At 48.6% G+C, this 9,975-nt stretch overlaps 1 long non-coding RNA gene across 1 annotated transcript; it reads right to left on the bottom strand.

The window, feature by feature from the left end:
- Positions 1–1,815: 1,815 nt before the first annotated feature.
- Positions 1,816–8,377, bottom strand: LOC128123277 (uncharacterized). The gene is made up of 2 exons (XR_008222627.1): positions 4,307–8,377; positions 1,816–3,896 (listed from the first exon to the last, which is right to left on the bottom strand). It is a non-coding gene; the product is annotated as an uncharacterized LOC128123277 (long non-coding RNA).
- Positions 8,378–9,975: the final 1,598 nt, after the last annotated feature.

The following is a 9,975-nucleotide window of genomic DNA, read 5'->3' as shown; positions in this document are numbered from 1 at the left end:
CTGGGGAGAAGAGATGCAGGGAGGCAGTGATAAAGGGGGCAGGAAAGCCTGGGCACTGGCGAGGCTAACACAGACTGGTGACTGAGGCAGGGGCTGCGGGTCTTGGCAGCATAGAATTCCAGACTTCCCGGGTCAGGGAGGGTTAGGCTGGGGCAAGGCTAGGTCAGGTAGATACAGGAGAAGCGTCAGTGACTCACAGCGTGGGCCTCCTAAAGCTGCTCAGGTTTCTTTACCCGGGTCCTCCTTCCAGCCTGAGGAGAATGCACTTGCTGAGCGGCGCTGTGAGTGAGCTCTTCCAGCAGGGACTAAGGGAGGAGGCTCTCCAGAGACAATTTCCTGCAGCCTTACACGGCTTCCTTCCCAAAGCTCCCAACACTTGACCCCCGTTAAATTCCTTCCTTCAAGGAGAGTTAGGTGGCCGTGGAGGCTTCACAAGCCCAGAGGCCCCCAAGTCCTCAGCAAGCTGAAGAATCCCAGATGTCTAGTCCACCTGGGGCCTTCTGAGGCACTGACATTGGGAGCTCCTGGGAAGGAGTGGAGGTCTCACTTCACCCAAGGACTATGGCTTCCGCCCCAGCAGGCTTTGCTTCCTTCCCACGGTTTTCCTCTTTGCCCACCCTCACCTCTGCCCTCCCTCACCTCCGCCCTCCCTCACCTCTGCTTAGGAGCTCAAATTCCTACTTCACTGATGTAGCTCTTTCCCAGAGCTTGGGAATTCTTTTTTTTTCCCCTTTATAGACAGGGTTTCTCTGTGTAGTCTTGGCTGTCCTGGAACTCACTCTGTAGACCAGGCTGGCCTCGAAATCACAGAGATCCATCTGCTTCTGCCTCCTGAGTGCTGGGATTAAAGACTTGTGCCCTGCCATCACTGCCCAGCTGAGCTTGAGAATTTCTGAGGAGAAAGGGCGTCTTTAAACCCCACAGGAAGGAATCCTGGGGCCTCCCTCATACACCACTTCTCTGAGAATAGAGCCGCAATTTCCTCCTGCTTCTGGTTTGTGAGAGCGGGTCCCAAGGCTGTGAGGTTTTACTGTTATTATTTTGATTTTTTAAAAACTTTCCTTCATTTATTATTTTTATTTTTTTGTTGTGTATGTATGTATGTATGTGGGTACAACAGCACTCATATGGAGGTCGGAGGACACCCTGTGAGAGCTGGTTCTCTCCTTCCTACCATGCAGGCTCAAGGGATCTGACTCTGGTCATCATATGTGACAGCCAGTGTCTTTACCCTCTGGGCCATCTCTCAAGCTTAAGGCTGAGTTTTGAGAGCCCATCAGAGATCGACAAAAGGAGCAGATCTCAGCTGAGCACATTGCTGCACTCTGTAATTCCACCACTTTGTAGGTGGGGTTAAGTGTCCACATAGCAAACAAGACCCTGCCTCAAAATAAACAAAAAGAGCCTAGCATGGTGGGTCACACCCAGGATCTCCGGAATTAGGAAGCAGAGGCAGGAAGATCATCATTGAGTTCCAAACCAGCAGCAGGGAGAGTATGAGATCCAGTGTCAAAAATAAGCCACATTCCCCAAAGCAGCCAGACTTTTCTTTTTTTCTGTTTCCTAGACCTACACAATGCCCACCCAAACAGGCAATCCCCATGGGGTTCCTGCTGTGCCTCAAATTCAGCTCTACCCTGATATAGAAATGTATTATATAGAAATGATAGGATAAAAAGTAGATATTGCATCTACTCTTAAAAAAAGATAGGATAAAAGGGTAGATTATTGAATCTACTCTGAAAAAAGGGATATAGATATGATAAAAAGGTGGATTATTGAATCTACTTTTAAAAAGCAACTACTAGTTTTAAATTGGATTGGAATTTTGTATGCTGTATACAAATTTTGTATATTGATACAAATGTGAGATAAATTTTGTTAGAACATTCTGTACATACATTTCTAAACTTGTTCAAGGTATTGTACCTATACAGCTCATTTAACAATGTAATGCAATTTTCTAGTCCTTGAAAGTTATTACCAACTAATTAGGATAATAAAGAAATGAAGGTTAGTAGTTGTTCACCTATTACAATCGAACTTGTAGTCATATTAAGTATGTTTTCAAGGTCAAACAGATATATTTTAGATAAACATGTCATCTTCAAACACTTCAGAGATCTACAGAATATGGCATTTAAGATGTTTTAATAACATAGATTTTTCTTCTTCTTCTTCTTCTTCTTCTTTTTCTTCTTCTTCTTCTTTTTCTTCTTCTTCTTCTTTTTATGACTATGAGACATGTCTGCTTCTGGCAGCACCAATCTACTTCAGAGAAGATGATGGGCATCATCCATATGGAGTTTACTTTCTTTGTGGCAAAAGTTAGCCACTGGGCAAGAAAGTGCCCTTGCCTTGACTGCCGACAGTATGCTGTCCAAAATGGACAAGCAGGACACAAAAGAAAGGTCTGCCAAACCTTGCCAAGACAAGATAGGACAGCCATTCAGAAAATCCTGCTTCACAGAAAAGTCTGTCAGATATGCTAGGCCTGTTGGCTGAAGATGGATGCCCCAACATTGCAGAGGAACCTTGGGTGACTGTCCAGGCAGCCAGCTGTTTCTGTCATTTCTCACATTTTTCAGAAGTTGCTTATTTGCACTTCCTGCTTACTTAGGTAATATTATTTCCTTCTTGGGTCTCTGATAGAGTTGAAGGCTAGATAGTTATAGTTTTCCTTGTTAACAAACTCAGAACAGAAACTCCCTAAAGAGATGTAAAGTGTATAAGTTTGAAAGACATCAAAAGATAGTTTTTGGTTGGTAATACAAGTTAGGATAGAAAGTGAATTAGGGGAGTTGGGGATTTAGCTCAGTGGTAGAGCGCAAGGACCTGGGTTTGGTCCTCAGCTCTGAAAAAAAAGAAAAAAAAAAAAGAAGTGAATTAGGTACTACACTTTGGATTCACCAAAATAGGATAAATAATGGAGTCTTTTCTCTGAATTTGTCAAATGCTAATGGACTGGACATTGTTAATGTAATTCTTGACTGTATATATTATATATACTTATTGTACTTATTGTATATTGTTTTTCTTATATTAGTTATAACCTTCTTTTACTATTTTAGACAAAAAAAAAGGGAAATGGGGTGATATATTGTGTACCCTAATAAAATTTATCTGAAGATCAGAAAACAGAACAAGCCACTAGATTAAACACAGAGGCCAGGCAGTGGTGGCACACACCTTTAATCCTAGCACTCGGTGGCAGAGATTTGTTTGGATCTCTGAGTTCAAAGCCACCCTGGACAACATGAGATTGACTCAGTCTAGGAGAGAAAACAGAGCCAGGCTCACACCTTTAAACCCAGGACTGGGAAGCACACACCTATAATCCCAGGAAGTAATGGCTGGGCAAAGAAAAGTTTATAAGGCCTGAAGAGACAGGAACTAAAGGCTTTTCAGCAGAAGTGTCCCTTTGAGATAGCGGCTCTTTCAGCTGGTGAGGTAAGAGGTGGTGGCTGTGACTTGTGGCTGCTTCTTTGATCTTTCAGCTATCACCCCGGTATCAGGCTCCAGGTTTTTTTTTATGGTAAGACCTTTAGAAATTCGTGTTACACTACTCCTATTCTTGTTATAAATTCTAAAAACCCTTTGGAAGATGCTCACAGGCCGCCTCAACCAGGAACCTGACTTCTCCCGATGCTGTACTGGAGGTGGAGGTGACCTCAGGGAGGCTTAGTGCCCTCCTCCCTCTGCCTTGACACACCCGTTTATCACCCAACAGGAGCACCGAGTGTTGCTACCTTGCTCCATTCCTCACAGAGATCAAGATGGTATCTCCTTTCCCAGCAGGACATTTGATTTCTGTCCCAGGAGAAAAGTAAAACCCTTGTGGCTATTAGGCGTCCTCCTCCAGGCCTGCAAAGTTTCCACCGTACCGAAGGCTCCCCCTAGTGGAGACAAGAAAAACCTATCAGAGTCTTAGAGGGAGGGAGGGGGAGACCCTGGAAATAATATGGCTCAAGGGCTTGGAGACCCCTCTTGAGAGACAGTCCCTCTTCCTCGCCCTCATCCCTCTAGATTAAGGGTGAGCCTAAAAAGGACCCGGGATCCTATGGTCTCCTTTTCATTCTCCAAGCCTGGCCTACCCTACTACTGCTCCCTGTCTGGTCCCTGGAAAAACTCTTAGCTGTGCCCTACACGGAAGCCCCTCGAAATGAGAGATGCAATCTTTGACAGTCAAGTTGCCAGGAGAGAACTGAGTCCCTGATTTCTCCCATGCAGCCCCCTCCCGGCCACTCCCACCCTCCCTCCCACCCACCCACCCACCACCTCGCCCTTGGATCTCTTTACTAGAAACCTCTTTTCCTTTGGTCCTTCTTCTATGCCATCCAAAAGTCAGGCTTGATTTGGAGAGGGGATGGCTTAGGAAGGGAGGAGGGTCGCGGCAGGGCGGGTTTGTGATGGGTCCTCCAGCTTGAGCAACCCCAGCCTCCTCCTCTGCCCCACCCCACCCCCAGCCTCAGAGTTCTCCGTTTCGCTCCTCGGCTGGGCTTCCTTCTATGGAGAACTCCTAGGAAGCCCGGTGCCCAGCTGGGACAGGGCGGTGAAGAGAGGCTCCGTGGAGAAAGAGGAGCGGGCAGACTCCAGGAAGGTGGAAGGCTGACTTTCGGGGGTGAGGACCCGCGTCCCTCCAGCCTCGAGGGGCGTATGCAAAGAATTGCTAATTGCAACTAAACGAGGCCTCGTTGTGGGGGAAGGGGCAGCCCCGGCTGTCAGGGGCTACCGCCTCTTTGAGTGCCCGGGTAAGGCCAGGCCAGCCCGCTCTTCTCATGTAAAGCAGCTTTTTGTCTGGGGGAGCCAGCGCTGGGGCCAGGGGATGAGGAAGGGGCCCAGGCCTTTGGCAAGTTTCTTGTTCCCCAGAAAGAGAGAAGGGTGCCGAGGCCTCCTCGGAGTGAGAACGTCCCCACCTCCCGGTCCCCTCTCAAGCTTTTTATGTGGGGGTTGATGGGGTGCTGCCCAGCAGGAGGGGGTGGGCCTGGGATCCTAGCACCCCCCTTGCTGGGCTGTGGGAAAGAACTGAGCACAAAGAAAGGGACTGACCCAGTGAGTTGGGAGACAGGGCCGCGCCGATGCCGGCACATCCTGAGCTTGGAGTGTCCAGCACTGAAGCCTCTTCTCCCCCCCAAAGGATCTCCTCAGTGGCTGCCCACATCTTAGCTGGGTGAAACTTTCTCACCCGCTGGTTTGTCCCGTGAGGTGGGGTGGGGACGTGAGGATGTTAGCCTGCTTCCAGCTGTCGGAGGAGATGTCTTTGCTCTAAACACAGGACTCGAGCTGCTTGCACATAGTTCCAGATATTAGGAGGAATGGGGCCAGAGGGTCGCTTGACCCAGCAGGTAGAAGCCTACCTGGGCAGGCAACTTAGTAAGACTCTAGCCTCAAAGGAATAATCACAGCCGGGCGGTGGTGGCCGCCGCCTTTGATCCCAGCACTTGGGAGGCAGAGCCAGGCGGATCTCTGTGAGTTCGAGGCCAGCCTGGTCTACAGAGTCGAGATCCAGGACAGGCACCAAAATTACACGGAGAAACCCTGTCTCCAAAAAACAGAAACAAAAACAAAATCACAAACACAAACAAAACAAAACACGATAATGATGCTTCTGGTCCCTGGAGCCACATAGCCTTCAATATGACTGATGGATTGATTTTTTTTTTTTACTTTGTTTTTTTGTTTTTCGAAACAGAGTCTCACTCTGTGGCTCTGGGTGGCCTCAAACTCACGGTGATGAGGCCGCCTGCCTTTGCCTCCTGAATGCTGGGATTAAAGGCATGCACCACATCACCTATCTTTGACAGATTGATTTTTGTTCTGAGTTAGGATATCACTATGTAACCTCTAACTTGTGATTCTCCTGCCTCAGGCTCCTTGTTAGAGCCCTGGGCCATGCACTTTTAAAGTCTTGGGCATAGTGGTCCAGTACTCAGGAGGTAGGGGGAGGAGGATCTCTGTGAGTTCCAGGCCTGCCAGGGCTACACAGAGAAACCCTGTCTGGAAAAACCAATAGATAGATAGATAAATAGATAGATAGATAGACAGATGATAGATAAGACAAAACAGGATTCCCCTACTTATCCCACTGCCAGTGTTGCCTCAGAGCTCCCATTTTACAGACTAGAGAAACAAAGCCCAGGAGTGAACCAGCCCTGAAGGACAAAGATAGTTCAAGGTCTCAGGGAGACATGGATAAAATCACTGGCGAAGTCATTTGTTTTTCCTGTGAAATGTCCGCTGCTTCCCACAAGCAGGGCCCCTTTCCTTCCTCAGTTTTCGTGCTCTGTGGCCTCTCTCCTTATCACCATATGTCACTCTGTCTGGGCCACTCAGCCAGGTGGAAGATGCTGACTTCCAGCCTGCCAGATACCCAGGGACTCTTGGTCTCAGAGTGTCTTTGGCCAAGGGACTCTGGCATGGGGCCAGTGCCTTTCTGCTGCTGGACTCACTCCCCACAGGCCCCTAATCCATCTCACCCAGCAGGAAGCCCTTAAGCTGCCTTTTCAATGTCCTTCCCCAGCCTGCTGTGGGCTCGGTGCCTTTCTATACCACCCTTGGCAGGAGCTGTGTTAGACAAGCTGGAGAGAGCTGCCCTTGGAAAGAGGTCATCTTGCCTCAGGCAATTTCCTGCTCCTGGCTGGAAGCTTCTTCTCTCTTGTTCCCTGGTCCTCTCCCGAGGTCACCCTTCTAGGACACTGCCTGGGTATCTCACGGCATGTACAGTCCTGGCTAAATCACACCGAAGTTCCACATTGTTCAGGTAGCTTAGGGAGGAGGCTCCAGAGGGCAGGATGCTGGGCTCTGGGGAAGTGTGGTGGGCAGGAGTGGCCTTTGGCTCTGTGCCTCCTGTCCTTTTAGGGACCACTCTCCGTGTTTCCCGAGTCTTCCAGGCTATCCAGAGCGTTCTCGGGCTGTAATGCTGCCTGGCTAGCACCAGGAGAGCTCAGCCCTTGAGAGAACAGAGCCAAGCAGAGAGGAGACAAGGGCTGGGGGCACAGGTCAACCCTGGGTTGGATGGAGACTTCCGCAGCCTGGCTCATTCTAGAGTGAGCTTGGTTTCAAATCCCTAATGCCATGACTCCAGCAAATCGACTTGTAAAGGTTTTGATTTTTGGCTTGGAAAGTATGATTTTTTTTTTCCAAGCCGTAAGTACTGGCTCACATCTATAATTCCAGAACTTGAGAAAGCCGAGGCAGGAGGATTGCCAAGAATTGGAGGCCAGCCTGGACTATGTGGTTAAGTTCCAGGCTAACTGGAACTTAGAGTGAGACCCTATTTAAAAAAATATGCTTGTGTAGTGTCTCTCTCCCCTCATCTTACTTCCGCACCCATTTCTCTGGGGTCTCTGTGTGGGGTCTTCCCACCTAGGCCCCCTTTCAGCCTTGCCTGGAAGCCTGCAGCCTTGGAGAGGCTGGAGAAGAGTTGGGGAGGCAGCCAAGAGGTCTGTTTGTAGTTCAGATTCTTTTCATTCCAGCCTCAGCAGGCTCTCTAAGGGAAGGGCGGTGATGGGGAGGAGGATCCTTGGCGCACCAGCCTTGGTGAGAAGAAGGATATGTGTTTTCATCAGCTGACCCCCAGCCACAAGTAGGACCCTAGGACCTGCCTGTACCAATGGTAGCCAGAGCCCCTTGCCCCCTCATCTGCCCCTTTAAGGACCCTTTCAATATGGGGACAATACTCAGGGCTTAGATCTTTTCCATTGCTTCCTCTGGAGTCCCTCCTCCCCCCTCCTCTTGGGGATGCTAGGATGCATTTAGAAGGAGAAGAAGCAAAAGAGGCATCTCCTGGAGAGTGACTGGTCCAGGCTCAGCTTCAAAGAAGCCACGTCCTATCCATCAGTGCCCCCAAATTGAAGTCTGCAGAGTTTTACTTTAGCACAGCAATGGATTTGCCGTTCTATCTTGCCACCCCCTAGGCCACAGAATTCCTCCGGGGTTATCAGGGTGACCTGGCCCTGGGGGAAGGCAACCTGAAACCCCAGCCCCCCTTCCCATTTACCTCAGCGCTTGTAAGCCCTTGTACCTGCCCCTCTCCCCGGGAAACATCCCTCTCTCACAGCTTCTTCCTGACCGAGGGGACGGAGGAAAAACAAACAGGGCAGGCGCGGGCCGGGTGTCCACCCAGTGAAGCCATCACTTTGTCTGACCCTTCTCAACCTCTTGAGGAAGAAGATTAATGTCTCCATTGTATCGTCGTGTGACCGACCCCAGGAAGGACCACAGGGGCCAATGAGCTTCAGTAGTCTGAATGGGAGGCCCAGGTGGAATGTGAATATTCCATCGGAACTGAAGTGGAGGAGACGCGGGAAGGCAGGAAGAAACTCTTACGGATGAACTGAGCCATCATTTTGGATTAAAGATGGGCTAGAGAAGGTGGGAGGCTGATCACATTTAGAGTGTGCTTTTATAGGAGAGAATCTAAAGGAATCTAAGTCTTTTTTTTTTTTTTTTGGTTTTCGGGGACAGAGTTTCTCTATGTAGTTTTGGTGCCTGTCCTGGATCTCTCTCTGTAGACCAGGCTGGCCTCGAACTCACAGAGATCAGCCTGGCTCTGCCTGCCTGGGATTAAAGGCATGAACCACTGCCGCCCGGCGGGAAGTCCTTTTCTTACTAAATATTTCTCTTTAAAACCAATTTATGTCACCAGGAAGTGGTGGCATATGCCTTTAATGCCAGTGCTTGGAAGGCGGAGGCAGAGGCAGGTGGATCTCTGTGCTGGGATCAAAGGCACGCGCCACCACCCGCATAGGAGAATCCCTCTTCCTGGGTAGAGAGTTGAAAGGAGAAGCAAGCCACACATGAGGATACCGGAGAAAAGGAAACCTATGATGTCACCCATCGTGGGCAGATGTTGACGAAAGGTCATTATGGAAAGCAGAGGTGCTCTGAGAACGGGCAGGTAAGCCCTAAAGGCGGAAAATCAGGAGGACAAAACGACAAGGCCCGTCCCCTTTAGCCAGACTTAGTGGCATCCACTGCATTTCTACATTTGCTTGTTTTCGTGTGGAGATACTCTTGGCTCTGTCTGTTCCTAAGAATAAGGCTCTTCTGGAGTTGGGGTGCCCTTGGGGAGGAGGGATCCGAAATTCAAGGTGAAGATAAATGTGATAAATCCAAAAGTCAATTCCAGGAACTTTTGCAGAAGGGATGAAAAGAACCCCCTGATCGACTCCCGAACAAATGGGTGAAGGGATGAGACCTGTCATATGATGGTCAGACTATCATTAGGTGCCCTGGGTTGAAGAGTGGACTTTCCCGCAGTCTAGGGTTGTGTCTCTGAGCAGGTTGGAGCCAAAGAGGTTAAATAATTCATCTGATCTTTAATTTATTATTATTGTCATTATTATTATTATTATTATTATTAAGACAAGGTCTTGGGCTGGAGAGATGGCTCAGGGGTTAAGAGCATTGACTGATCTCCCAGAAGTCCTGAGTTCAATTCCCAGCAACCACATGGTGGCTCACAACCATCTGTAATGCGATCTGGTGTCCTCTTCTAACATTGTATACATAATAAATAAATCTTGCCGGGCGGTGGTGGCACACGCCTTTAATCCCAGCACTCGGGAGGCAGAGCCAGGCGGATCTCTGTGAGTTCGAGGCCAGCCTGGGCTACCAAGTGAGTTCCAGGAAAAGGCGCAAAGCTACACAGAGAAACCCTGTCTCAAAAAACCAAAAAAACAAACAAACAAAATAAATAAATAAATAAATAAATAAATCTTTTAAAAAAAAAAAAAAGAAAGAAAGAAAGAAAAGAAAGACAAGGTCTTGCTATTGTCAGGTCCAAATTCTGGTCATCAGACAAAAGTCAGCATTCTTTAGGAACTTGTGAAGCCAGTTCTTATCTTTGGTACCTATTTGTATACCAAAGTATATGTTAGCTCCCAGGCTCCCTCAGTATTACAAGTACCTGTTGCACATTTCAGAGTCTCCATGTTAGCATCCCGAGTCTTCCCACACAACCCCTTACCCTAA

Source organism: Peromyscus californicus, unplaced genomic scaffold (assembly GCF_007827085.1).
Source record: "Peromyscus californicus insignis strain IS unplaced genomic scaffold, ASM782708v3 Scaffold_3__1_contigs__length_106647218, whole genome shotgun sequence".
Lineage (NCBI taxonomy): Eukaryota > Metazoa > Chordata > Mammalia > Rodentia > Cricetidae > Peromyscus > Peromyscus californicus.
Note: the sequence above shows the minus strand (reverse complement) of the source record. Positions and strands in the feature narration are given on the sequence as shown.